Source organism: Peromyscus maniculatus, chromosome 1, assembly GCF_049852395.1.
Source record: "Peromyscus maniculatus bairdii isolate BWxNUB_F1_BW_parent chromosome 1, HU_Pman_BW_mat_3.1, whole genome shotgun sequence".
Taxonomy (NCBI): Eukaryota; Metazoa; Chordata; class Mammalia; order Rodentia; family Cricetidae; genus Peromyscus; species Peromyscus maniculatus.
In genome coordinates, this window is record NC_134852.1 from 65,433,158 (window position 1) to 65,451,949 (window position 18,792).

Below are 18,792 nucleotides of genomic sequence, written 5' to 3' on the forward strand. Positions count from 1 at the left end.
ATTAAGAAAGGATTCAATGCCATAAAAGCAGGTACCTTCTCTTATGCCACTGCTGATAGAAGAGATTTCTCATTTAACCCTATCGGAATGGCATGTTTTAGGCGTTTTTCTTTCTATATAATGTGTTCACTAGCTAAGCATTTAGTGATACCTCACACCACCACCCTTGCATACTACAGACATATATAATTCATCTATATACACAGTTATTATGAGGATTAAAAAATGAAGAAATACATATATATATATGTAATACATCATAATGATATATGAGACATGATATATATATGTATATATATGTAATACATCAAAATGATATATGAGACATGAGAAAATTTATTTAGATTATATTTTGAGCATATGAGGTCATAATGCCTTGTTTAATGACTGCCACCAGATCTGTCCCTTCTCTGCTAATATATGTGTTGGCATGTATATGAATGTATATAGTACGTATGTATCACATATTGCAATCAAAATATGTATATTGGGATTCTGGTCATAGCTCAGTGGTAGGAAACCATGTGTTTAGTCCACAGTACCACAAAAAGATGGTTATATAAACGTATGTGTTATATATAAATAAGTATGTATGTACAACAAATTATAGAATATATATTTGAAACAGTAAATAAGGTGAGACCTTTGTGGCACTTTATTTGTGATACAGGTGCAGAGGTCTGCTGTTAAGAATGGTGCAAGCTTGAATATTCATAAATATTCTTTGTTGGCAGAAAAGGTGAGGAAGGTATGGATTGTGACCACTTGGGAATCTTGAAATGTTTCAGATAGAGTTTGTCAACAACCAAAGCATAGAAGTCATTTAATCCTTCTAAAATTAAATTGGAACAAAACATTATTGGTGAGAATATTGCCTTCAGTAATTCTCAGAAGTCAAATAATATTTAAAGAAAAGCCTTGTTACCGTGTGCAAAGAAGATAGTCTCTTTTACTTCCTGCTTCCATTAATATTCCTGATAATTTCTTCTTTTTTAATTTGTTTATTATTTGATAATTTTACTCATGTGTAAAATGTATTATTGTATCCACCCTTTACCCCTTCCAACTCTCCCAGGACAGCACAAAAATGTATGCCCTCCTAACTTCATGCCTTCATTTAAATAAATTGTCTCATGTCTAATTAATGTTGCCAATATGCACATAAATGTGGGCCACTCACTGGATCATAGGCAACCTGCCAGTAGTCAGACTCCTTCAGCTGACCAACTAGGGCTGGAGCCTTATGAGCCCACACCCATCCTTAGCTTGGTACCATAACAACACTGACTAGAAAACCTGTCAGAATATGCAGTTAAATCTTAGAAATTAAGTGCCAAATGACATGTTTGAAAGATCCAATCTGGAGCTGAGCAGACCATTTAAATACTGTTTTGCTCCAGTTTTTATGCACAGGCTCCTTGAGCAATTAGACCCCAGACTGTGATCATTCTTTATGAATAGGGTTCTCAGCACAAAGCAACGCACCTAATAAACCAGTATGTGTATGTGCTAATTTATCACAGTGAACCAGATATGCTAGTGTTTAGAAATATTGAGTCTACAACTGAGCTTCTGAGTCTGAGACAGCACTATGCAATGCTAATTGTCTGTGAGAAACGGATTTATGAATTAATTTCTCACTGATAACATAAGACTAAATTCTTTTACCCAGAAAAGTCTGTCATGAGAATTAATTGTGTGTGTGTGTGTGTATGTGTGTGCGTGTGTGTGTGTGTGTGCTATGAAGTGAATATGGAAGTCAAAAGACAACATTCAGGAGTCTGTTCCCTGCTTCTGCCTTGGGTACCAGGGACTGAACTCGGGTTGTTGGATTGCACTTTTACCCTCTGGGGCATCTAGCCTGACTCAGACTTATTTGCTCTAATAAATATTGTTATATGGCAATATTTGAAGAACCGCTTGTCAAAGTGCTCTAAACAGAATTTGAAGATAAGAAAATAATTTAGAGGTCCTGAGTAGTGCTGTATATCTGCTATCTCAGTTACTTGGGAGACTGAGGCAGGAGGATTTCAACTTCTTACCTGCCTGGACTATATAACAAGTAAAAGGCCACCTGACTAACTTAATGAGAACCTGACTCAAAACTAAAATAAAAACAGCAATGATTAAAGGGGTTCTGAATCTACAACAGTAGTAAAGTACTTGCCTAGCAGAGGCAAAGCCTTGAATACGGTCCCCAGTAGAAGTGAAGGAAAAGAAAGAAAAAAGAAATTTGCTGAAAATTATTTATTTTCTCAAAAGTAAATGGACTCTTGAACGATATATGATTAGTAAATTTCTGTGTTTATTTGCTTGCTTTGCACTGTATCACTGGATGTGATTCTGCAAAGACTGTTAAGATTGAAACTTTTGCTTTTCATTGCTATATGGATTGCATCCCCACCCATGGTTTTGATGAATCATGGGTAATAGTGTTGAGTTCTCTACAGGGCTGGCCTTGAGCTTTCCTATGACCTGTATGCCCATGTTTCATCTTCTCTTTATGAAAGCAAGAATGATTTCAGAGGTACTTAACTTTAGAAATTATTTATAGTAGCCATATTCTAAGTGCAAATGTTTCTTTCCTGGGATACTGTAGATCATCCTACTTTGAAGAATAAAATATAAGCTTATAACTTCAAATTTATGACATTTTATGCATGTAGAGGGAAAAGCCTAAATAAAAACATAAATAGAAAGATAACACAATGCAAAATATGACCCTTTTCATTGAACCTATTCATAACTAGTAGACAGAGCACAATCAGTCAGAAGAGGCAATTGTGGTCTATTTGACTTGTAGTTGCTCATATGTGAATTGAAAGCTTCCTGTTCCCATTATCTTGCAGGAATAGATAAGTAATTTCTTTATGATTCTATCATGTAGCTAATCAAATTGCTTATAATAATATGTCGCTTAATGTCTGACTTTACTCCAGTCCATGTGCCAATTTCCTAAGAGAGTACTGGAAACATAGTAGGTTGCAAGAGGAATATTCTAGAAATATTCAAATGATTAGATGAACAAAAAGTAAACATAACTAAAAACTCATTCATAGCACCATCTTTTACAGCTTCAACTCATATGTCAGTGTAATTCCAGGATATAAAGTACATCAGGGATCACTGGAGAATGTAATCAGATAGGTAAAAATGTTCCAGACTATAATCTTTTGAAAGAGAATGCCCCTTTTCTGGAATGTGAGAACCATACTTTCTTGTGAACATTCATATTTTATAAATCCTTTTTCTGCAATTGTTCAATAATAATGATAAATTTTATTTACACAGTTCTTTATAGATACCACTACAAGCCACTTCATTTTATTGTTGCAATAATTATAATGAATTTTACTTTAAGCAGTTCTCCACTTACAGGAATTAAACCTGATGCCAATATTCTGATGATGAATATGCCAGCCCAATTATCTTGCTCCAAACCAGAAGATTGATACTTCTGCCCTCCATGGGCTATGTTGTTTGAAGAGGTTTCCTGAACCACACACTTACACACAAACACTATAGAAGCATTGAAAAATTGCGTTAATAATCACTTTTCACTTTGGAGACACATTTGAGTCATTTAAATGAATGAATCAATTAAAAGAATGATTCAAATCACTAAAATACGAAATAGGTAAACCATTTCTCAGTCCCAAATTCTGGCACAAATTTTCCTTTTGATACCATAAATGGCTTGATAATAACATGTTTCATCATTTGGCCTCTGTGTTCCCATCTTACTTCCCCAAAGGAAGCACCAACACTTTTAAGAACTTGCAAGGACCAGCAAATATTTAACGCTTTGTCCCTAATGAAATTCACAGGCTTGAAGACTATTTCCATAATGATATCAATTTTTAAACACTTTAAAAATAAATCCCCTTGATATGCTAGGCAATGATACATCATTAAGCATGAGTTTAGCATGACCATAGCACTATTCTGCTAACTTCTCAAGTTTCTCTTTATACCTACAGTTGAGTGACAGCACCAACTTCTTCATTTTTTGTGCACACACAATGCTTTTCCCATATTTTTCCATCTCATACAATTCCACTCTTTATCCTGAGCAAATCTATGAATGTCTTAACATCTTACAGTAGAAAAATGTATATTAGATAATACATAGACAAAGCAATGAGTAGCTTTTGAAGTTTTCCTGTGTCCTACCCAGTCTACAGCCACTCAAGCCCAAGTAAACACACAGATGCTTCTATTAATTAAAACTGCTTGGCCATTAACTCAGTCCTACCACTAACTAGCTCCTACACTCAAACTCAGCCCATTTCTGTTAATCTATATGCCACTACGTGTTCTGTAGCTTTACCTGTGTGCCATTACATGCTGCTCCCTAGACAGCAGGCTGGTGTCTCCTGACTCAGCCTTCCTCTTCCCAGAATTCTCCTTGTCTGTTTATCCCACCTAAACTTCCTACCTGACTACTAGCCAATGAGCATTTTATTTATCAACCAATCAGAGCAACACATTCACAGCATACAGAGTGATATCCACAGCAGCAATGAAGTGTGACATTCTTGGTGAAAAGTACTTAAAATTAAATTGTTTCTGTCTCTAATTCTTTACCATACCTTTTTGGGGGTTTTAAGACTATAATGAAAAGCAATCTACTGTGAAAAAAAATACAAACCAATTCAGTGAAAGGGCAGTAAAAGTTATAATAGCATATTAGAGTACCAGGGAGAAGAAAAAAGAAATGGTAAAGGGGTGAGTAACCTCAAAATACATTGTATACATGTATGGAAATGGAAAGGGAAAATTGTTTTGTAGAAGTAATATATATTAATAAAAACATAGTAAAAGAGTATACATCAACAGGGTGGTGTCTCACAGTTATTTTGGGAACACTGGAATATCTAATAAAATTAAAAGGTGCTGGGGAGATTTCCTAGATGCTGAAAGCAATTGCTATGCAAATGTGAGGACCTGAATTTGAATCCCTAGCTGACACATAAAAAAACTAGGAATGGTTGCTTATATCTGTAACATCACACTTTTGGAATGGAATTGAATGATTGATGGAGCTATCTGGTGCCAGCCTAGCTCCAGGCTCAAACAGAGACTGGGTCTCAAATGAGGAAGGTTAGAAATGAAGTGATACTAGGCTTGTCCCTAACTAGCTCTTATAACTTAATTTACCCATATTTTTTTTTATCTACGCTCATTTACATGGCTCAGTTACCCTTACTCTGTACTGCCCATCTCGCTTCCTCCGCATCTGACTGACGACTTCGACTTTCTTCCTCCCTGAGCCCTCTCTGTCCCCAGAAGTCCCTCCTAACCTCTTCCTGCCAAGCTACTGGCCATTCAGCTCTCTATTAAACCTACTACACCCTTCAGAGTGGCACATCTTCTTCGCACAGTGTAAAGGAATATTCCCCAACAGAGGATGGGACGAGCTACTGAAATGCTGTCTTCTATTCATGGCTATTGCATATGTGAACTGCAATAACAAGAGCTGCGGTTGCCTGTGCAAGATCAAGGCAGCTAAAAACTCCAACTTAACTGGGAGAGAATGATCAACATAGACTATCCACATGTATGCAATTTTCAGAGGATAAATAAGTAACTTTTAAGAATATTTAAAGGAATTAACTCATTTCTCTACTATAACAGAGAATTAGACTCAACACTGTTAGAATTTTATCACTTCATTAATAAAAAAATTAAAAAAAAGAAGTGAAGTGATAGACTAGGACACCCAGTGTCCTCTCCTGGCTTCCACATGTATGCATACTCTTCCCTCCTGCTACATGCACAAAACCCACACACATTCTCTACACTCACACATATATACAAAATAAAAGTAATTTAAAATGAATAAGAGTATTAAAAGTGCTCACTATTATATAGAATATGAATTTTACTTAAATGGTATATGAACATGAAGATACTGTTAAGATACTTCTAAAATAATATTGTAATAAATAATCATTGCAAATTAAGCTTTATTATGTATTACTTTTTGCGTTTTATTCATTACATAGCACAATGTATTTAATGATGCTCCTCACAACTTAGAACACCACCATTTCAATAAAAGCAAAAGCCTGGTGATTATTATGTTTCTTCCAAATTAAGATTTTCATGAATATTGTTACCAGAAACAAATGAAACGAAATTCATAGAGCATGGGATTAAACCATGTTTCTGTTTATTTATTGTTATCGCCTCAAGATTATTTTCTAAAAAAAATAATTTGGCTAATAAACCTATGAAAGTAAGGCTCCTTCTGTATACAATGAACTGAAAGTAATTTTTATCCTATTGTTGATACATTCAGTAATGTTGTTTTGAACTTAAATGATATGATATCAACAAACAATTGAAGGTACAAACACTTCACTGACTGTAGGTACATCTGTGCATTGTTATCCTGTGTGTCCACAATCGCAACTCAGAATTTAGTTTTATCCATCTAGAGAGGTATGGGGGTCCACTTTGTCTTTGAGGTCTGCTGGCCATCAGTCCATGAAGACAAAGGGACAGGTGCAATGACAGAGATCCTTGTATGACCTGTGGTCATGACAGGCACAGCCCTTTGGGAGACAGACTTTGGTGAATCAGCTCAACTTTATTCCAGAGTATAAAGAATATATAGGATTGGGAATCCAGGAGACAAACCCTAATTTACATTAAGTGGTACTGTCTATCATAAGGCTCCTAGCACAAGTCTTAGTTATCATATGTGCAGCAGGGGAGGCTTCTAGCAGGAATTTGTGCCAAGGGTCAAGCTAAACATAAATTAGGCATCTGGATTAGAGGCAGCTTTCAGATAAGGTCAGTCCTCCAGCCCCAGGGACATTCTCCAGATAAGGGCAGGTAGAGAACAGGAAGTTTCCCTGGAGAGGGAGGGAGTCTCCATATTGCTGAGCTTTTAGAAAAACCTGCCAGGCCATGATAAACTGCAATCTCTGACCAGCCAGCAAGGTCTCCCAACAGAGAGGATATCAAAACATGTAGCTTATAGGATTACTTTGCTAATTGAATCATCATTGATATTCTGTTATGAGGCTACATATTGCAGTGCTGAAAGAATTTAATCACTGCTTAGAACTTCTTCAAGGACTCAGGCTTTCCCACAGAATAAAAATATCAGATTAGCTAGATTATTTCACAACAAGACATAACTAAACAGTTGATATTTGGATAATAAACACCATTTATAAGATTGTCTGTGGAGTCACATAGTGTTTCTTAAGCCACTGGCAATGTGCAACCTATTAATAAAACTTACCAGACTCTGAGAAAAGGGGCCTAGACTATCATGATGGAAACACTATAAAGATATATTTCATGCAATGGTGCCTCAAAACAAGACTAGATAGAGATTGAGGACAATTTCAATTTACATGCCCAAAGATTATTGAATGAGAGAAAAGCAATGAGTACATTTTGTCTATTTACTTATAAAATGAGTGGGACTCTATATTTCCAAATTTACTTGCTTTGACATTTTTTTGGCAGAAATATGATTCAGAATATTAGCAGTGGAAAACTATTTATTGACTTCAATGAACTAAAACCTTTTGGCCTTTGTAGTATTGTCAGAGTCAGCAGCTCATGTTCTGAAGTGACAGTGAGTCATTCTGTCTTGTACACTTACCTGCCTGCATTTGACTTTTCCTGTCTCCTCTGAGGGCAGTCAAGTTCCTTATATATTCAGACACAATTGAATGCATGTACTTGGAGCTTGTCAACTGCTTAAAATTCTACATAACATGAATGTTTCACAATCTGTAGAGAAATTATAATTTCCACTTATGCATTCTACCGTTCTTTTGTAAAGTTTCAATTCAGTTGTTCCATTCTGTTCTTTAATGTGTGTTAACTTGAGTCAAGTCAAACCCTTCCAAATTTCAAAACCTAAACTTTCTTTTTTTTTTTTTTTTTTTGGTTTTTCGAGACAGGGTTTCTCTGTGTAGCTTTGCGCCTTTCCTGGAACTCGCTTTGGAGACCAGGCTGGCCTCAAACTCACAGAGATCCGCCTGGCTCTGCCTCCCGAGTGCTGGGATTAAAGGCGTGCGCCACCACCGCCCGGCACCTAAACTTTCTTAAAGATGGAGAACATGTATTAGCATGTATAAGCTGTGTAAATGTTTATTATTTGGGTCAACTGCAAAGTGAATGATTAATTGAAAGATGAATGCTAAGATGAAGTCTGTTCAACCATTTATAGATTGGATTAGTCATGAAGACAGAATAATATAATTGTTAATGTACCAGTTGATAGGAATATATGAGACAAAGAACACAAAGTAATATTAATGCACACTTAGCAGTATTATCAACTAACCTAAGAGTTTGCTCAAGTGGAGAAAGGACAGCAGCTACATGGAAGTAGGCCAGCGTTCTCTCAAATCCTTCCAGACATTTTATTTCGTCTGTAATATTTTCAACCTTGCTCCAATTACTGGTGAACTTCTGCTTTTTTTTCCATGGGTTCATCTCGATGTCAACCTTTCTTTGACTTTTTCTAAAAGTTTCTATTGCATTAGAAAACTTCTCTTGTGCTTAGTTGATATGGTATAATAAATTCAACCTTGGATTGCTGCAGCAGGGTTTTCTTTTAGGCCATCAAGCAGCTCCCAAATCATCACACAGAGACTTGTTACTAGTTATGAATGCTAGGCCTTATCGTAGACCTAGCTAAGAACACACAGAGAATACAGAGCACTGAGAGGTTGTTAGCTGCTGAGCATATTCATTTTTCATAATTGGGTAGGACTTAATCACTATTTAGCATTTTCTGTCCATATTAGTGGAAAATAAGATTTGAGTAAAAGCAGGAGTTGGTTCGTTTTTTTAAATACTCAGTATTTAGTTTCTGGGGAGTGGTGTGTTTGCTCTTATTTAGTAGTAACTACATTATACAGATCCCCTATGAGAATGTTTGTATTGTATGCTCAGCAATTATCTAACTGTCAAGCAATCCAAAGTTGGAATGATAGGAACCAACAAGGCACTGAGATGTTTTATAATCTTCAACTTAAATGTATTACTCAAGAACTGTCCTGGGGTGGGAGTTCTAGAGGTGGCCAGAAAAATCATGTTAAAGCTATATTCCTAGTTGGGAAACTCAGTGCAGAAGAAAACAACAGTGCATGCACTTTCTGTTGAGATGTATAAGGACTTGAGTGCAATGAGTGAGTGAGTGATAAGGAAGCAGAAGTCTTAAAGCATCATGACAAGTGGCAGGCTGTTCCCTTGGATCACACCACATTCTCTCATCCGAGTACTGTGCTTCACACTTACAGCTTCTCAAGCATGTCACCAAGCTCCTTGAAAATTCTCTTTGTTTATTTGATTGACTGATTTTATAAATGGAGCCATGCTTTGTTGCTCAAGTAGAGCTTGAACTCATGAGCTCAAGGGTCTCTCTTACCAGGTCTCTTCAGTGGACATATGTTGGCTGTAATTAAACAAGTTCTTCATGATGTTGACAGGTTTTCTAGGAAACTTCAATTTGCACAGAGAGGTCTCTATAAATAGCTTTGTTTTTTTTTTCTTTTCCCTTCCTTTTTCCTACTCTTGTTTGTCTCTTCCCATCATCTCCCTCACCTTCTTCCTTCTTTTCTTTTACTGATAGCACATAACACAGAGAATATGAAACCTTAGGGGAATACATTACAATATTTGAATTAGAAAGGGAATGTATGACAAGTGGTGAAACCATTCAGCCATGTTTGACATCTAATTTTGGTGTATGAAGATGACATCAAGAAAGAAAAGAAACTGGACTCTTAGTTGGGTTTGTTATTGCTTTGTTTTTTATTCTTCTCTCATACAATATATCCTGACCACAGACTCTCCTCCTGCTTCTCCTCCCAGTTCCCCACAACTTCCCTTCTCCCCCAGATCCACTGTGTCTCCATTTCCCTTCAGAAAAAAAGCAGGCAGGCCTCCCAGTGATATCAACCAAACACAACATAACAGGATATACTAAGACTAGACATAAACCCTCATATCAAGGCTGAATGAGGCAAACTAGTAAAAGGAAAAGAGTCCCATGAGCAGGCAAAAGAGTCAGAGACACCCGCACACCAGTGTTAGGCGTCCCACAAAAACCCCATGTTAAACAACCACAGCATGTATGTAGAGCACCAAGCACAGACCCATGCAGGCTCCTTAATTGCTGATTCAGACTCTGTGAGCCCTTCTGAGTCCTGCTTAGTTGATTCTGTGGGCTGTGTTCTCTTGGTGTCTTTGACCCTATGGCTCTCACAATCCTTCCTCTTCCTCTTCCTGGAGCTCTGCCTCATGTTTGACTTTGGGTCTGTGCATCTGCTCCCATCAGCTGATGGATGAAACCTTTCTGATGATGATTGTGCTAGACACTGATCTATGAATATTCCTAATATATCATGAAAAATCATTTCATTGATTTTTGTTGTTGTTGCTGTTGTTTGGTTTGGTTTGGGTTTTGGTTTTCCCTTGTTCGGTCCTGTTTGGTTCTAGCCCAGGTCTCTGAGCCATCCTGATTCTGGTTCCTAGCAATGGACATGGGCTCCTTCCCTGTGGTGTGGGCTTCAAGTTAGCCACACTTACAAGCTCTGAGGCACCATTGACCCATCTTGCAGGCAGGATGGGTTGTGGGTTAAAAGTTTTGTAACTGAATTGGTGGCCTCTTACAGCATGGAATAAAGCACCAGCAGCAGGCATCTAAAGATAATTTTATTTTTACTGAGACAATGAATATCTCAGTCCTAGTACCATATTTAAAAGCAGAGATTAAAAAAAAACTCCTTCCAACAGGTTCTATTTGCAGTAACCTAAGACTTCCCTAATAAAGACAAGTAATATCAAACATTTTACTGTTGTTGGCCTTGATGACAGATGTGAGGAATTTATACAAACAAAAGAGATATTGTCATTGACTTTAGAATATTCCCAATCTCATTGGTGGTCAGGATTCAAAGGAACTAAATTAAGATACTTAAACAAAGTAACAGATTCTGTCAGACCACTCATGTTCACAGTCTTTACTGGTATGGAAAACTTTTCCCATGGTGTGCTACCCTGACTATGCAGCTTATCGGAGGAATTATCTCACTCTCAAAGCTAGTCTTGTCCTATCATTTCTCAAGGTTTCAGTTCTTCAATGCTCTCCTCCAATAACAATGGCTCTGTACACCTGTGTCCACCTCTCAGGATGCATTCTTCCTCATTGTTCAATTTCAGTTTCCGAAAGACTATCCTTTCATACTTATCCACAATTTTCCATTGCTTAAAGATTAGATAAGAAATCTGACTATTGTTATTTCATTACCTCTTTCAATTGTCATATACTTATTAAAATATACATAAACTCTAGAAAGCATTGACTTTACCTAGAGTTATATTTCAGTGATAAAAATTCTTGACTAAGTGAAGCATAAGGTGTGTGTTCAATCTTCAGAGGACCCTCATAAAAACAAACATCAATGAAAGAGACAAATAAAAAATGATCTACTTAAGTTATAAAATGACCACATATGTAAGGTATATGCTGAGAATGAATAGAACTGTCTCAGCTATATCAATTTTCCATGAATTCTTAATGTAATTGTATCTTAATAAAGATTTTATGCCATCCTTTATAATATAATACTTTTAATGGAGGCTTTCAAAATGTTTAACATGGACTTTGATACTTTTCTATATATTTAGGATTTGGCTTTTTTCATTAGAGAAGCAGTAGCCTTGGATAATATGTTGAAAGAATTCTATATTATTTTGTTAAAAAGAATCATGAAACATTGAAAACTAAGAAAATGAGTCTCTGGCATGGAATTACATTTTTTTAAATATAACTTCCATTTGCTGCTATAAGAAATTCTCCCAGACTTAATGGCCTAATGCCACAGTTGTATTCTCACATATCTAAAGGCTAGAATTGAGAGACCTGGCAAGATGACACTTCTGCTGTGGGAATCTGCTGTTTTATTTTGGCTTTTGAAAATGGGTTGAGCATTCCTGGGCTAGGGCAACATCACCCAGGTGTGTCTTTATTCAAGTATGTAATAACTCTTGAAGCAACAGCTCTCTAAAGAATACAATACTTCTCTGGACTCAGGTTCTCCCATTCCAACAATAACAACCACAAAGGCACCATACACCCAAGGTGGGTTGACCTCATTTGACAGGACATCAGATTTACAGGCCCTACAAGATAAATAAGTTGTGTGACTCCCACTTTCTTTACATGATAATGTAGAATTAGATTTTGCTCCAAAAAGTCAGTTCTCATTCTGATGTTCAACAGATTGAGTACAGCTTTTGTTTTTCCTTAGTTCTATGCCATAGAGACAAAAGCCAGTTCCCGGATTATATTCATTAGGCTTAAAGGAATCATTCACTTAATTAAACACAATGCTTCTTATAATGAAGGATTTTAACATTTTATGCATGGATGATCATAATGGTGAAGTTGTACATAATTTATTCCTTTGTTAAAAGTATTACTATAGATTGCTTTAATTTTAAAGGAAAACAAAGTAAGATAAATTTTCCTTGGCAAATTTATGGGTGAGGACTGTGGCGCTGCCGGTTTTTTTAACCCTGCTTTTTGTAAATGTAATAGGATGAAAATCTCTTGTACAAAGTAACAAAAGTACATACTAATAAGTTAGTGATGGAGGAGAAGATAGATGCATGCATTAGTGACATTTCTTACTATTGTGACAACTTGCCTGCTGGAAGCAACTTGAGCAAGGAAGTATTGACTATGTCCCATGGCTTTAAAGCTGCAGTCCGTCATTGCTGGGAAGGTGGGAGTCCATGTTGCCAGGGAAGGTTTGATGGAGTCCATCATGGCAGGGCAAGTTTGATTGATTCAGTCATGGCAGTTCAGGCACAGAAGAGCTCACAGGGGCAGAAACATGGGACTAGAGCACTTCAAATCCTGTCAGATAATGAAGCCAAGTGTATAATGCAAAATGGGTTTGCACTACAATCTTCAGAGATCTGACAGTGGCGGACTATAACAGAGCTAACTAAGCTTTGCATCCTCTGTTCTCAAAAATCTCTGAAATCAGTGTCACCAGCTGGGGATCAAGTGCCCAAACATATAAACCTGTAGAGGATATTTCACATTCAAAACATGACATTCCTCCCTTGGACATTCACAGCTGCAGAGTTAATGCCTATGGGCTCTCCATTGGGAATCCAAACCTGGTTCTCAATGACCGGCCTTGTTTGCTGTTCTCTGGAACTCTGGTGAAAATTTTGATGGCCCCATAACTTTTATTCTATATTCCATCAAATGCATGATTGTGTACATGATTGAAAATTCTGCAACCAGCTCAAGACAAACTCTAGGTCTTCTTGACAAACACTACAGCAGCCTCTGAGTGCCTGCCTGGTGAACTGAGAACATTTCCTTGTGTAATCTTGTTTGAGAAGGGCAGACTTCAGGTTCCATATTCACAGGCTTTTTCTTTGTAAAAGAAACCTTTCAAATGAATTTATGTGTTACACACTGGAGCACTTAATGGGATGAATCTTGTCCTTACAATATTATTTCTGAATGGGCTCCTTTTTAAAAACTTTTTTTATTTTTAATTACAAGTATATGTGTGTGGATATGTGCATGTCAGTCAGTGCTGGTGCCTGCAGACACCAGAAAAAATTGTCAAATTTTCTGTCATCTGCCTGATGTGGGTGCTCTGAATTGAACCTGGGTCCTCAGAAGGAGCAGCCAGTGCTCTTAGCTGCTGAGCCATCTCTCCAGCCCAGATCTGCACTAGATCTTCTGCATATATGTTATGGTTATTAGCTTTATGTTTATATAGGACTACTGACAATGGGAGTGGGGAGGGGGTGTCTCTGACTCTTTTGCCTGCCCTTGGGACCCTTTTCCTCCTACTGGGTTGCCTTGCTCTGCCTTGATATGAGGGTGTGTGCCTAGTTGCATTATATCCTGTTATGTCACATTCAGTTGATATCCCTGGGACGCCTCCTCTTTTCTGAAAGGAAACAGAGGAAAAAGACTGGCTCTGGGGGCAGGGGGTTGTGGGGAGGAAACTAGAAGGAGTTAAAGGAGAGAAATCTGCAGTCAGGATGTATTGAAAACAAAAAAAAAATAATATGAAATAGAAAATAAGATAGCATTTCTGCCTCTCTTATCATTTCTTAATCTCCTGAAGTTCTTTTATAGGGTGGAAGACTCATGGACTTTCTCCATTTAACTTTAATATGTATATTGTTGGCTTTGTTCAGCTCATATTTAGGCAATTACATTGGTGAGACTCTATGCGTGTAGCTCTGGCATTCTTGGGAGACAAAGTCTCACAGCAAATTGCCTGATCCTCTGGTTCTTTCCATCTTCTACCTCCTCTTCCTCAATGATCTATGAACCCTAAGTGAAAGAGTTGTATTGTAGATCTATCTGTTGGGACTAGTTAATGAAAAAGGCGGCCATGAATTTGAAAATGAACAAGTAGAGGAATGTTGGAAGGTTTGGAAGGAGGAAAAAGAATGGGGTAATGATATTATTATCAGAGAGAGAGAGAGAGTCTTAAAAATGAAATAACTGAAAAAAAAGTAATAAGCTTAAAAATAGATGCCAATTCTGTTGTCCTGGTACACAGTTTCACTTTGCGTCCTATTTCATTCCTTTCTACAGTAAATTTATGAATACCTATGCTATGATTTTAAATTCATTTGTGCTCTTCTCTTTACTAAAATGCACTTTTCAAGACCCTTTCTATTGTGTTTTTGCTTTGGATATTTGCTATAAGTCTGGCTAAGCATAATATAGCAAAAGCCATGCTAGAGCCTGAGTGCTATAGTGTTTTTTTAAAGATTTATTTATTTATTTATTTATTTATTTATTTATTTATTTATTTATTTATTTATTTATACAAAAGAGGGTGCCAGATCTCATTACAGATGGTTGTGAGCCACCATGTGGTTGCTGGGAATTGAACTCAGGACCTCTGGAAGAGCAGTTGGTGCTCTTAATCTCTGAGCCATCTCTTCAGCCCTACAGTGGTTTTAAATATTCTCTGCAAAGCAAGCAATTCATTACTTCTAAATTCAGCTTCACTAAAATTTTAAGACACTATTGAGCAGATTATACACAGATCCTTATAGTCAGAATTTAGCACCAATGACCTAAATAGTCTTTTTTTTTGCCTCTGAAGACTCAGTAGTGAAGTCTTTATACCCAAGTTTCTATCAACCCTCTTGTCTCTCTCACTCTCACCAGTCCATGAAGTACTGCTTTCCTCATTCTGAGGCTTTTCTAGCATGAACCTCCAAATTCTTCCACATTCTTACTGAAAACCAGTTCTAAAGCGTATGAACCACATGATCAGGTTTATCCTGGCAACATTCTCACTTTTGTAATTTTTTTTTTGTATTTTGTATTATAATTTCTATATTAGTTTAGTTTCTCATTAATGATAGAAAGACTCATTGGAGCAATAATTCACGCTGACCTCCACTGCAGTAAAGCATGCAAAGTTCAAGGCAGGAGGGTATAGCTGGGCAGCTTTATTTCCTAGTAGATCCGGAAGGAAATCATGAAACCAGAAGCAGAACTAAGCCATAAATATATACTGAAGGGCTGGTCAAACTGCCCTATCTTTGACTGGCAGGCCTTTTCCCAGAAATGTTCTACAACTTTCCAAACCATCAGCTAAAGACTAAGCATTCAAATACATAACTCTGTGGAGGATGGTTAGACAGACAGACTGACTGACTGACTGACAGACAGATACATAGATAGATGATAGATAGATAGATGATAGATAGATAGATAGATAGATAGATAGATAGATAGATAGATAGATAGATATAAAAGATAGGCAATAGATTCAGATAAATGACATAGATTATAGACAGATACAGACAGATTCTAGTTATATTTTAGATAGATAAATAGGAGGTAGATGGTATAATATAGATCTACGGTAAACATATTTATGATAGATATAATCTAGATGGTAGGTAGACATAGTTCATAGATAGATGGCAGATAATAGAACATAAAGGCTAGAAAGATGGCAGAGGGATAGATAATCAATAAAACCTTTAATTCATTTTCTTATTTGCCAACCCAGCTCCAAATCTCTTAAAATATTAAATATCTACATGGAAAAATATAATGTAGCAAACATGAAGATTTGTCAGCACTCATACTGTCATATTTTTAAGGATATAATGAATATACTAAAATTAAAGCTCCATTGCAAACCACTCTTTTGAGCTTCTGAGCCTCAGTTTGCTTTACTTCCTGTTGGTTCCTGTGAACTAGTACCTCAGAACTTGCATCACATTGTGAATTTTCAGTTTTTCAGAGTAGATTCTTATACAAATCTCTCTAGTTTTATATGTCACAAATATTGACATAAGCCAGAGTAAAGAAAATGTGTTGGTAAGACTGCAGGAACAAACCTTGGGGAGGTAAAAAGCCCGTGTTCCAGAAGACAGGGCACACTTACTACAAAAGTAGATTTCTTATGAGAGAGCAGGTCAAAGCCTGCACATTTACACATAGCTGACTGTTTACAGCCTGTTTTTTAATCTGTCTGGATGTATTTCAGTCATGAAGCTACTTTGAAATTACCTGGGTGTGTGCCTCTATCTTAGATCACTCAGGGAATATGACATTCCATACCATAGAATGAAAGGGAGGATATCATTCCTGGTACAGCAGACAAGGGGAAGAAGGAATAAAGACTACTTCTTAAGAATAGTACTTCTCGGAATAAAATCGAATTAAGTTGATTTCTCTTTCAATTGTAATTATATTTCAGTACATAGAGTATATGTAAATATTTGTTCACTTGTATAGCAGATAGACATACTTTACATTGCCTTTGAAATACTCTGATTCATTTTGCAAGAATTTTTTCAACCATATGCATGTCTAGTTGCTTTATGAGCCTGCACCTCTCTTTAGTTTCATTTGATTTATATTTTAAGTATAAATCATAAATAAGCTGAAAGAAAATAAGAAACAATAATTAGTTGATTGTGAAATTAACTAGCTTGCAAAGACTCAACTTCTAGCTTCCAAAGACTCAATGATGAATATGTTTTCCTCTGAAGATTGCACTCTGATGTATAAACCAACAATAGAATGCTATGATTCCCATGCAGTCTGGTGCACCTTCAACCACAGGAGACATTTCCCAAATGTTCTTTACAGATTTTTTTATAGTTTATTTTACTTTATGTGTATTAATGTTGTCCTGGCCTACATCTATGTGTACTACATGTATGACTGTTGAATCCCCTGGAAATGGGGTTATGGATGGTTGTGAGCCACCATGCTGGTGCTGAAAATCAAACTTGACTCTGAAAGAGCAGCAAGTGTTCTCACCCTCTGAGCCATCTCTCCAGCCATTTACACATCTTTGTCCTGTAAATTTCACACATGAAGCTTATATAGATAATAGCAATCTGTACCAGACCTGTAAACACAAAACATGTCCTGAGAACAACAAATGTAGACATGTGAGATCTCTATGCATGTAGACATTGAAAAAAGCTAAGAAACATTGACAAGTAATAATAGTTCTTTCAGAGTTGCTGCTGTTATACATTGAAATAAAACTGCAAAGTTATAGTTATCTGATTGTTCAACTGAAACATCATATAGGAAACATGTAGGTAATTTAATGTATTCTTTATGTTTTTCAGCTGTTGCCTTCGTTGTGACTGTCAGGGAGAGTCACTCTCAATATTAGTGTTTGTTATGTACTCTTGTTTTAAAGTTGTATCTTCATTTCATCTGTAAGTTGGAGGTAATAGGAAGCAGGTGGTGGGTACTCAATTGGTTTTTACCTAGAACAAATACATGTTTGAATCTTTTTAAGAATGTGTTTCTTTGGCTGGATAGATGGCTCAGGGTTAAGAGCACAAGCTGTGCCTGATGATTTGAGATTGATCCCCACACTCACATGATGGCTCGAAACCATCTGTGACTTAGTTTCCAGGGAATTCAATGCTCTTTCTGGCCTCTGTAGACACCAGGTGCACATGTGCTGCACAGACACTGGTGCTTTATATTAAATCAAGTGACCAAACAACTGTTTGTGTAGACATCATGATGATAAAAAGCAGCAAGCTTTTCCTCTTCACATCCTCAAAGGAACTTAACCCAGAGCAGAGATTGGGTTCACTTGTTATCTCCTATCTTCACAGCGTATCAAAGAGATTGATGAGAATATAAGAGTCTCAGTTTTGTTTTTTGTTTTGTGATTTTGAGTTTAGGATTTTTAATTTGCCCTAAAGTCACTGAATCAAAAAAAATGATAAAATATTTCTTTACAGCCCTCAGTGCTGAAAGAAAAGAAAAAAGAAAAAAAATTGATTTGTAAGAAAAATGGTTTTGCACATGGGATGAAACAATATAAATTCAAAATGTACAGGTAAGGGTTAGCTTTAAAAAGTTATAAGAATACCTGGTAAAAGCCAACAGGGTATCTCTCTTGAAATGTTATCTATGTGGATTCCAAATAAATCACATGGCTGTACATTGTATTGGAATGTCCCCAGAAGGCTCTGTCACTGAACAGGTAATAGAGAAAAACACAAGAGTCCTTTCTTTCAAATGAAGAGGACACAAGTGGGATTAAAGAAACTATTCAAACTCCATCTTCTTTCCTTGTGGCTCGAAGTCTCTCCCCTCTCCTCTATCACCTGGAAATCCTCCTCAACTTCCAAAGTCTTATGGCTTCTGCCAGAAAACTTCCCTATTTCTTCTTGGCCCCCTACCTCAGCTTCCAAAACCTCCTCTGCCTCCACCTAGGACACCAAAGCCACCTTCACGCTTAGGTT

The 18,792-nt window shown here is 36.7% G+C and overlaps 1 protein-coding gene across 5 annotated transcripts in view; it reads left to right on the forward strand.

Annotated features, from left to right (window-relative positions):
* The window catches only part of Luzp2 (leucine zipper protein 2), a 351,648-nt gene that overhangs the window by 318,230 nt on the left and 14,626 nt on the right, over nt 1-18,792 (forward strand). The window lies entirely within an intron of this gene.